Raw genomic sequence first — 11,516 nt, 5'->3', positions numbered from 1 at the left:
AACAGGTGGATGTGGTAGTCTACTGGTAGAGTAGAGAGAGAGCTAAGTAGCGTTGAAGTACAGTAGAGCAGGGCAGAGAGATGGAAGCAAAATATATTAAACCTGGTGTTAATACAGCAGAACTGGAGAGAGGGGTGAAAAATAAATAGAGGTGGGCATGGCTCAAGTAGGGCACAAAATTATAGACGGAGAACGATTGACAAATTTTTGTCAACAATACATGACATATGTTGTTTTAATAAATAAATACAGTGTGAATAAAGATTACATAACATAAAAATAACTGCAGTCTTTGTTATTTGATAGCCGCTTAAATTAAATAATTTTTATAGGGCAAGTAAAAACTGACTTTGGGCAAGTAGATCTCTGACCAACTTGCCTGACCGGGCAAGTGAAAAAAAACCTTAGCATTGAACCCTGATAGTGATGACACCTTTTGCTGCTCCTTAACATTTAACATCTTCTGCTCTCCAACTTCTTTTATCATGACAACAGGAAATCAGTCTTTCTGTGTGTCTAGCACATTAGGACAATAATGCTTTTGTAACAGAGGAAAAAAAATGCTATGACTTTCTGTCTAGTCTGCCTGTGTGCTGAGAAACTGTAACTATTACCTAAAATGTGTCACCTTTTCATGTCTTTTCTTGCCTCAGTCAATGAAAATAATTTCTTTGTCTAAGTTACAGGAATATCTTTAATCTTTATCTTGTAAAGAGAAGTTCTGCCTTTCACATTCTTTCACATGTCCTGACATATGTCCAATTTTGGCATCGCTGTTCTAAGAAACCTGCCATCCTGATTTATTTTTGTGCTGCTTCTTCCGTATCTCCTATTTAAAGACCTCTTCACCTAAAAAGGTTGAGCTTGAAAAGCAGTTAAGGAGCTATCTACACTTCTATCTCTGTTAGAGCATCTAACATCCTTTATCTGCCTTTTTAACACAGTGATGAATCAGGGAAACTATCTTCGCTGACCTCAGGTTCAACTCTTTTGTCATCCATCCAGTCATCCATGTGTTGAGGTTATCCAAACATATCAGATGACACCGTTAAAACATGAGGTCCATTGTCTTCCACCACATCTTATGTCTCTGTCATAGTGAAAAGTCTTGCCTTTGGGCTATCATGCATATTTATTGTCACATGTGTAAATAAAGAGTAAGCATAAATCTTTTTTAAAAGGTTTAATGACACCTGCTGATAGTATATCACCAGTGTTGGGTAAGGGTTACTTTAAAAGTAATGAAAGTACGTTACTGCATTACTTTTTTAAAAAAGTAACCAGTTACTTTACTGCATTACTCACTGAGAAAAGTAACTCAAGCACTTTTAAAGTACTTTTGAGTATTCTACATTTCCTATTGGGCAATGGACCACAGGGCGCTAAGCCTACATTTTTTTGTCTCCAAAATTAAAGTTATGGACCACTTGCCCTTCACTGAGATCCAATTCTCCCATCACAGCCGTCACTTTGACCAGTAGAAACACAGAACGATCTGCTGCCGTAGACAACTGTATGACAACAACACCCCAGCGTTTTTAATATTTCCTCTAGGGATGTTACCACACAGAGTAAAAGGGGGAAATGATGGTGTGAAACAGCAGAGGCACTTTGTCAACCCGCTGAGTTAACGTTACTGTCATTAGCATCAAGCTAGCAAACAATGGTACATCCTCACGGTCGGACATAAAGTAATAACATTAACAAATAGCGGCGGGGCTTTTACTCACCACAACTGCAGAGGCTCCCAGCTTCATTTGAAACAAACTACATTATAGACAGTCCGTTATTTATTAATCCCTCTGTGTGTTTATATATTTACTTTTTATCCACTTCGTTGTCTTAGTAAAGTTAACATATCGCACCGTCATTTCAAATTCAACACTTGTTTCAAATTAAAAGCCCCTCATAATTCCTCCATTTTCTAAATAGGCTTTTATTCTGAAACATTTGTCAGAACTTCCTGTGGAAGATACAGTAGCTTGACAGTTTACGTGTGGCGCTTCAAATGTAGCTCCTGCCATCTGCTGACGCTTTTAGGTGACTACAACAACATGTCGGCTGGCACATGAACAGACACAGTGACTCAAATAATAGTGAAAGTAATAAAAATAGGACAAGAACAACCCGATGACATCACACATGCCATGAAAGACGACCGGGGATAATTGGTGAGTACTAGCATGTAGCGTGTACCAGGCATAATGCAAGTCCTGAGTCTGAAATATGTCTGTCATTGAGTCCTACTCCACCTGTTTAGACTCCACCTATTTAGACTCCACCGTAGACAACGGCAGCATTTCTCCGACCACATAGCGAGTCACAAGCTCCGTGGCTTCTTTCAGACTGATAGGTTTAACGATATCTCCGTTATTAGAACCAAACGACAGCCGTTGCTGTTTCGGAGCTGCAGGACCAGCGTTCTAAAAGTAACGGAAGTAAATGATGTCTTGTTTGAAAATGTACTTAAGTATTTGATTACTCAAACAGCAAACTAACGCGTTAGGTTACTCATTACTGCAAAAAGTAATCAAAGTACTCTAACGTGTTACTTTGTAACGCGTTATACCCAACTGTATATCACACAGAGGCGCATACGCACTGGGGCGTTTGTTTTACTTTAAATAATAGTAAAAACTGGTCATCAATACAGATGTCATTTGCAGCATCCTGTTCAGTTATTGACTGTAGCTTAATCATTTACTTATTTGTGTATTTATTGTTTTCTATTTTTCCTTTATTTTGTATAAATGAAAGAAGATGCTGAGCAGACCTCACCACAAGAGGACCAAATTTACTGTAAACAGCAGATGAACAGCATCGTTATGTGGCAGGAAACAGCTACCTTTAGATATGGGAATGTCACTTAAGAGCAAAAATCTATTTCAGTGAAAAATTAGTTTTTTGCTTTTTTTAAAAATCCGATTGTTACTACTACTCTCAGTACTCATGTGAAAACTACACATACACACAAAAGCCCCGTTTCCATCAAACACTTTCGGTGTGGTACCTTTGGAACCAACAGTAATCCGTCAGACATGGTACCTAGACCCTAGCTTTTCCACCGCAAACAGTACCCTTAAATGTGGGCGGGGTTGTTGCCACTCACTGCTCCGTCCAGCACTCACTGTATTTCCTCATTACAGGTGACACGGATAGAAGTCTGCACCTTGTTTATCGTCCACAGAACGAGGTTGCACACTAAAATTGTCAGAACAAAATAGAACAGGCTGCAGTGAGAGTCTCTCTCCATGGGATATTCAAATATGGTAGGTTTGTGCGTTTAGTCCTGCTCAGGCAAGCTCGGGGGTTTAGTGTTGCCGGAGCCCACAGCGATTTTTTTCTTTCCGTTCACATAAGCCGGCCGACATTTTTATAAGCTTGAAGATCCACAGATTACTAATAGTGTATGACGTATATAACTTGATGGTCAAAGTTGTTAAAGTGAAATTTAAGGTGTGTTGATTCATGTCGTTAACTCATGCATTGAGTAACACTACAAATTAACGTCCCACCTTAAAAGTCGCCGGCAGTCGGCCCGGTGAATTAAGTTATTTTTCTACTCCAACAACAGCTGTTACAAGAGACAGCAAGTCATCCTTTTATTTCATTGTTACAGTTTACTAAAAGCTCTCCATGGAACAGTGGTTACATGAGCCTAAAAACCAGCCACACTCAGCCCTGAGCAGAGTGACCGTATGCTATTGACCAATCAAAGGACTGCAGTGTTCACAGCTCCACCTTTTAGTACCAGATCTGTGTGCTAGGTACCCCAACAGAGGGGGGGGCAAAAATAGGGACAGTACAGAATGGTTCCACTGGTGCCACTGGTGCCATCCACAACTTTTCACAATGGAAACAGAAAAATGCGTACCAAACTGGTGGAAACAGGGCTAAACAGTACAGACATGAGAAATAATGTAGCATACACATAAACCCAAAGCTGCACACATATAAACTGTATATACACACATTTATGGAGACACAGGGTTCCACATATTGTACATGGTCTTATATACTGTAAGACATGGAAACATAAAACCTACAGTTGCATGCAAACTCCTTTACAGAGGTGCTACACCTGAAGTGTGGCCCGTTCTCTTTTCTCTCTCTTTCTCAACACGTTACCCTTCATCAACTGCAAAATCAAGGGCAAGTATCATGTTATTTTCTTTTAATCAGAAGGATTGAAAAAGAAAACAAAAAATAAATTAATAAAAGAACTGATAAAAGTTTGATGCTAACAGCCTTTTGCTTTTATTTGAATGAGAGAACAGCCTCCGCTACCGTCTGTCCCCTCCGGCTATATGGGAAAAAGTCAATATTTCAAGAGAGCAGAGACACTCATTAAATATTTCAAACAAAGGAAAACTGACATCGCTGCCCAGTCTCTCTCTCTCTCTCTCTCTCTCTCTGGCTATAACTAGCCTCATCAGTTTTCTGCGGCTTATCTTTCTTTACGTCATTCACATGAAGAGAGAAAAAGACAAACCAATACAGAGCAATAGCCCAACAGTCCAAGAACATATATTTATCCTGTGGTCTACACAACATGTACATATTAGATACCATACTCTCATAAATCTCATCATTTCTTACCTACTTTCTGCTGACCTAGTAGATATTTCAGGCTGCGGAGAGGGTTAAGAGGAAGGTTAATGGGTTTTTTCGCTGAGGAAGGGTTGAGATGGGGGTTAATGGGTTTTAAGGTGTGGCAGCGGATCAGTGTAACGCCACTTTAACCATAAAGTTACCTTGGTGGTCAATTCATCACCAGGCAATCAGCAGACCCACCTTGAACCCACAGGAGCTGTTAGGTTAAATAAATGTCCACTTTGCTGCTCTCTGATGTCAAATGATTGAGCACACCTGAAGAGAGAGAATGCAACCTGTGACCAGGTGATGAAAGCTATTATATGTATGCTTCTCTCAACACTATGCCTGTTTGTCTTGGGAAAAATCTTCTGATACTCAGGAAGTGATGTGTTTTAAAGCAGCAGCAATGTGTTTACAATACGGCTGGGTAGCTGAACAGACAATGCAAAGAGTGACATTTACCAAGACTCAAGCAATCCGAGTTTGCTACTTATTAATAGCCTAATATGAAACAGTAATGTACATGGATCTACAAAACCATTTAGATGGTACACCAACTTGTAATTGGGAGGATGGTGCCTGTTCGTACATGATGTAAATTTGTGAATGGGTAGGATATCCCAGGAGAAACACTCCAAGGCACCAACTAGCTCAGCAGTTTGGCATTGCTTTTGGTAGTGTTTTCTCAATGCTTCATGTGAATGCACATGATTCTGATGCTTTGTGTTGATTCTATGTATGTTGACAGTTTGAAATAAAGTTTTAAAAAACAAAGAAGGAGCTAGCTTGTATTCTCAGTGTCATGGCAGAAAGGAAGAGACTCAGAAACGCTTGGCAAACTATGTATCTGTGCTGGAAACGCTAGCAGTATTTCAGCCAGACTAAAACTTTTTCATTCTAATTTGTTATTCTTTTTGTTTCATTAGTGTTCATCTCTGATGTTACAATACATAAAACTGTGCAGTCATGTTTGTGTAAAACCCTGCAATGCTCAACCCTGTCAGCTGACATGGTTTTTTGGCTTCTGATGACGTATTTTGCCCCTTTAAGAAGCTTCAGCTTGTCAGCAAATGCACATGAGAAACCGTGAAAGAGGGATGATACTGATAAGGTTACAGCCTATACTGCAATAGTTCATGAATAACACTAGCAGGGATGTAGATTCTGCTGTTAGACTGTCATTGTCTTTGCAATAGCAGTGAGACAGACCACTACAGCCATGTCAGGACAGTATAAACTGTTTGCATATACGACAGTGTTGTACTACTCTGTAACTGTAGGGGCGCCAAAGCACGATCATAAACAGTCTTACAAACAGCCTCAAAAAAGGTTGCACTCTGAAAACATTGCCAGATTAACAATGGACAAAAAAGACTGATGCAGCACAACAAGAGATACCATCTTTTTCATTGCACACATTCTTCTTCCTTGTCAAGATCAGCTGCCTACATTACCCATAATTAGGGCTGCTCGATTATGGAAAAAAAAGAATCACGATTATTTTGATCAAAATTGAAATCACGATTATGCAAACGATTATGCAGCGCTCGTGATGACTTATATCGTTTACACGATGACATGTCATGTCACGGCGGAGTTCAGCCCCGATGCGCACACACATACACACACACACACAGACACGTGCGCACACACACACAAACCAACTTCTCTCGCTCTCCCTCTGCCATTTTCCGCACTCTGTTTTTGAAATCTTCCACAATCACCTGCCCCTCGCATTACTCGTAGTTCACCTACTTGACTGGCTCGTGGAGTGAAAAGAGGAGAGGGCAGGGGGAGGTACAGCACATGCGCGGCTTCTGGGTGCGTTTGATTTGCAACACAAGACAACGAGAGTAAACTGACAAGAAGCACATTATCGTCTTATGTCGATTATTTTGTTTTCATAATCGTTGAAAGCCCAAATCGTAATCTAGATTAAAATTCGATTAATCGAGCAGCCCTACCCATAATGCAACCACATCACCAACAGTTCTGTCTCAGATTGACAAAAGTGGAGGTTAATGTAGCCCCAAGCGCTGGTAAGCTTACATCTGTCTAAGTCCACACCACTGGATGTTTTTAAAATTTTCAAACTACAGCAAACAAAAAGCCCCAACGGTGGCGATCTCAAGTGACATCACTTGAGGCAATCTGTCAGACTTCACGCAGCTCTGGAGCCAAAAAAAGGCTTTACACAACTTTTCCCACATTTATTTAACAAGACCTGTAAACAAACTTTGATGTGTAAAAACATTTTTTTAAAACAATTTCTCATGTCCTGATTTAAAAACATGTTCAAGTCAATGCCCTCATTTATGCTTTCAATTCCATTAACGTCAACCAAGACATGTAAGAAAGCTGCAACCAAACTCCATCTCAGCAACAACCAAGATGAAAGAACACAACCTTACTGTGTGACCATCATAGTAACTATCATGTAAAACCATCCACTACACCCAAAACAAACTTCACTGCAAAGGTAAAGAAAGGGTTAATGTGTGGTTCAGTGGTATGGTAATGGAAGGGTTACTGTGAAGGTTAAGGTGGGTCTGGGGTGAAGGGTTATAAAAACCAGTAAGACCTGGGATTACAGGACTGAATAGGTGAGATGACAGACAAAATACACACCTGTGAGTTTGAAAACACGTTTACACCCTCTCACACACAAAACCTTCTGGTGATAGCTAAAAAAAGAAGATGCTGATACCACAAATAGCATAAAAGCGAACAGATATTTAAAGCTTTATAAAGGCAGATGGATTGTCATAAGGAGGATGAAGAAGAGAAAAGAGAGGGGTGGGAGAAAGGATGAGAGCAAAGCAGAGTGGCATGGGATAAGCCTCTGTCATTAGTTGTGGGATTTCAGCGAAAACCTGCAGAAAAGGCAGAAGTAAATGAGATTAGAGAACAAAAGTGGCAGAGTGTGGCGGGATGGAGGGGAGAGGGAGGGAGTGGAGGGATGAGGCACACAATAACCGCAGGTGTAAAAGAACCAAAGACTTCTAATCTTCTACATGTCCACTGGTTTCTTTATTCGCCACTGATTTATAGTCTGTTAAAATTCAGATGCTTTGTTGTGGTTCTAAGACATGCACAAAAGCTATTAGATCAGAACCTGGTCCTGTTTCAAAGCTATAAAGTGTACGTAGACCTTATTATGTTCTCAAGCTGAAAACATAACTTCAGTGTGACTAACCAATGCCAACAGAAAAAGACAGATTCTCTGCTAAAGCGATAATAATTCCCTCCAAATCCTCCACTTCCACTGGTGGACCATCAGGAAATAAAACATCCAAGACACACAGTCTCCCTCATGCACGCAAACTCTTTTTTTCACATTTTCTCCTTCCCTGATTTACGTTCAGCTGAATCACCCCCTGATCAAACCCAATTAAAGCTCCCAGACCCACAAAATGTTCTCACTTGGATATCCTCCTGCAAAAAATAATAAAGTCCACACTCCTGTCCAGCCAGGCTCTTATGTTACTCAGGGAAATCACCCTAATGATCAACACAGATATGAAACTACAAATACAGTAGAGTTGAGACGCATTCAGAGCTGCGTAATTCCAACACAAACACCTACACAGGGTATTCCCCAGCTTCAGTATCACTTCAAGAAGATGAAATCATCCCACTTTTTTGGCCACTGAATAAAGAAACATAACAGAAACCACAGCATGGATACTTCACTTTCACATTTACACTCGTGCCCATCAGTCAAACAACAAACTATTTACTACATCAGTTTCCTGTTAAATTAAAAGCTCTAATAAATATCTGTACTAATGTGGAGGTAGATCCTGGCAAAAGGGACAAAGACACATACTGGAGCTGCTGTCAGGAAATTAAAATCTCACCTTCATCAGCAGCCTCCTCTGCCTGCGTCCCGGTTCAGTCCTCAGCCCCTCCTAGTCACTTTCCTCCTTGGCAGGTGCCATCATGGTCAAATAGTCCACAGGAAAGGGCTGTTTTCTCATGTCCTCTGTGTCTCTCTCTCTTTCTCTAATCCTCCCTCTCTGGGTCCTGTTGAGGTTTGTATCACCACGAGAAAAGCAGCATGTGTGTGTGTGTCAGTGTGTGTTTGTGCGCGCAACTCCAAAGGTCCTGGAATTCCTGAGTCCTGCGCTAAAGAGCAAGCGTGGTTGAGCTCCCTCTCCGTCTCTTTCTCTCTGCACTCCTTTTCTTTTTCCTCTCGCTCCCGGCCGGGCAGAGAGGAGGAGAAGACAGTCAGGGGGTGGGACGGAAGACAGAAGCTGCTTTCAGCCAACTCTTTCTCTATCTCTTCTTTCTTCCTCCTCTACTCTTCTCCCTCTGTCTTTTTTGCCTAACTTTTACTTGTTCTCTTTCGGCTTGCTCTCAGTGACAGATACTCTTTCACTGCTCAGCAAGGCGTGAAAGCAAAGCTCTCTCTGTCATACACACACACACACACACACACACACACTCACACCCTCCTCTTTCTTTCAACGCCACTCCCTCTGCCACAGTCCAGAGGTAAAGTCACTCCCTCGCTGTGTCACCCAGCCGCAGTGTCTTTCTCCTGGCTGCTATTATGATTAAACATGCTTTATCACCTCAGGTTCAGTACGCTGTGGGTCCATGTGTCTGTGTGTTTCTTAGTGATCCAGCAAATCTTTTGGCTGATGTAATAAGGATCAGGGTGAGACTAGGATAAGGGTGCACTTAACATTTGGGCTTCATTTCAGTTTCAAGTTCCTTCACAAAGTTCACACATTCTTTAAAATGTCAACTCATTCATGAGTTCTTTGTTCAGTACAGAAGGTGTTTTACCTTCTATTCTGTTCCCATGAGTTGAAAACTATAAATTCATTCAAGTGGTTGAGTTCAAGGTTCAGATGGTCATAATAAAGCCCTCGAACCTGATACCCTTGACCTTTTGACTGCTGCTTTGCCAGTGCGAAAACCTGATGAGAAAAGATTAGGGATTTGGAGGTAGCTTCTGTATTATGTGTTTCTCTTGTCTCAATAAAGTGGGACAGAAAATGAGCATGAAAAGTTGCGTCTCTGAATGCTGCACCTTCTGGAAAAACCTATATTGGTTTAATGATAGAGCCCATTTCTTCCCTTCAGCCATAACCATCTCCCATTTCAAAGGTTTGCTCTAGAAAGTGGCTGTAACATAACCACACTTGGCATTGGGGACGCAGAAAAGCTGCTCTTAAACAACACAAGAAAAGAAAAAAGTATCTGGTATCTGTTTTAATGTCGAACGGCAAACCTCATCACCAGTCAAGAACATTAATATTGGAAGACCCTGCAACATAAAGGAATATGCTGAGTAAGAAGTCCAATACTGACATTTGTAGATTTATTCTTTGCCAGAATATCTGCACTTTGTTGGTCAGGGAAACATTATGGTTATGGCATATAAATGATGGTTATGTAATAGTGAGGTTTATGCAACTATAACAAAGTGGATAAGATTAGGGTACGCTAGACAACTAAAAGAAGATGGGTAGGTTTGGGGAAAGATTGTGGTTGTGGGGATGTGATGGGACACTAACTGTGGTCTCCAGCAAGAAAGTCATGATACACCATATATCTGTCCACCACCTCCTCACTCCTACTTTCTGCCTTGCTACATATAGAACACGCTACTTTCTGCATCAGCAGCCAACAGAAGCACTGGATGTAAATCCTAGTTATAATTAGCTGAAAGCTTTTTGTGGGATCACTCTAAACCTCGGACAGGTTCAAAAGGGGAGGTGGAATATAGGCAGTGGTCACACTGTGTGCTTGTACGCAAATTAGGTGGATTGGGAAGCTTGGTGACACAGTGACTCCTCAAAGGGCTAGTTGGGGTCTACAGGTCTTTTTTTGCTTAGGGCCCGTACACATACCGCTGGGTGCTACTCTTGTGCCTTTTCTGTGCCAGCTTCAAGAGCATGGCAGCAGGTTGTGTCTGAGGTTGCTAAGCAACCTTAACAAGCACATATCACAGTCTAATTACCTGAAAGCCTGAGTGCAGAGCTGATCTTCTTCCAGGCACTGTTTGTGTGTAGGCCTTTTGTCCGTGGGACAGATTTAGCTCTGCACTAAAATCATCAACTTCTTCTCCATATTTATCACAGATTGATATTTATGGATGAAGGGAAAGATGTCTGTCGGCTGTGATTGGTTGGTCCTTGTCACATGACATGCAGTGCATGCTACTGTGTTCCAAAAGTTGAACTCGGTTTGTCTCAGGGCACAGCTGTCATCCCCTGAAAAATAGGCACTCAGGAACATGTGCGCACCGTGACGGTATGCTCTGGCATTTGAACGTGCCTGCTGCATGTCTACATTAAAAACATTGAATTTGAGGTCTCAAAAATCAAATAACTTGGAAGGATCTATGTGGCGGCCATGATAAGAACTATTCAAATTCTCTAAAGGCTATGGTGCTTCAATGCTTCCTTAACTCTTGTAGCATAAGGTACACTGGACCATCCTTTACAAAAGAAAAGGAGATCACGCTGTCCCACAATTTCTTGTGCTAGCAACATTTAAAGCAATGCACAATTTGGTCATTCATGAAAACTAGTCCATACCCATTGGTAGCTTTGTCACCTTCTACCTATGCCAATCCTCAATGCCTATGTGCAGTTTCACATAGATTGACCACGTCAATGAGTAGAAAAACGTGGGACAGACAGAATGACTGACTGACAGAATGACATACTGACAGTTTCCGTGAATATGTACAGCATACCATACCATGACTTAGTCATACCAAAAATTAGAAAAAAACAAAACATTCGGCCACAGGGGGGAGCCACAGCGATCGGTCGCATTTTAGCCATTTTTAAGCATTGTTCTGTTGTTATAGCGCCACCCAGTTGCCAATTAGAGTTAATTAGAGTCCTGTTCTACATATCTACCAAGTTTAGTAAAAATCGATATGGCGGTTAGGTCCA

At 41.2% G+C, this 11,516-nt stretch overlaps 1 protein-coding gene across 1 annotated transcript in view; it reads right to left on the bottom strand.

Moving 5' to 3' along the window:
* The window catches only part of sema3b (sema domain, immunoglobulin domain (Ig), short basic domain, secreted, (semaphorin) 3B), a 98,883-nt gene extending 89,911 nt beyond the window's left edge, over positions 1-8,972 (bottom strand). The window contains exon 1 of the mRNA XM_050064827.1: positions 8,457-8,972. The gene's annotated coding sequence lies outside the window, so the exon portion shown is untranslated. The remainder of the gene's footprint in view (positions 1-8,456) is intronic.
* Between the last annotated feature and the right edge of the window lie 2,544 nt (positions 8,973-11,516).

The sequence above is a fragment of the Epinephelus moara genome, chromosome 16, assembly GCF_006386435.1.
Source record: "Epinephelus moara isolate mb chromosome 16, YSFRI_EMoa_1.0, whole genome shotgun sequence".
Lineage (NCBI taxonomy): Eukaryota > Metazoa > Chordata > Actinopteri > Perciformes > Serranidae > Epinephelus > Epinephelus moara.
Note: the sequence above shows the minus strand (reverse complement) of the source record. Positions and strands in the feature narration are given on the sequence as shown.